Consider the following 210-nt stretch of genomic DNA (forward strand, 5'->3'; position numbering starts at 1 on the left):
CATATATGGGTAGCACTGCCCAGGCGGGAGTTTGCTGCTGTTGATGGCTCTATTTTCCCCACCCCCCACAGGCTTTGGAACTCGCTGAAGTAGCACCTGACACGTATGGCTCCTTGAGTGCTTAGCGTGGAAGCCTGCTGTTTCACGGAAGCCACTCAAGCTGTTGTCGCTGGTGCAATCGCTCAGTACGTTTTAGAAGGTGCCAACTCG

The sequence above is a fragment of the Octodon degus genome, unplaced genomic scaffold, assembly GCF_000260255.1.
Source record: "Octodon degus isolate 3935 unplaced genomic scaffold, OctDeg1.0 scaffold00048, whole genome shotgun sequence".
Lineage (NCBI taxonomy): Eukaryota > Metazoa > Chordata > Mammalia > Rodentia > Octodontidae > Octodon > Octodon degus.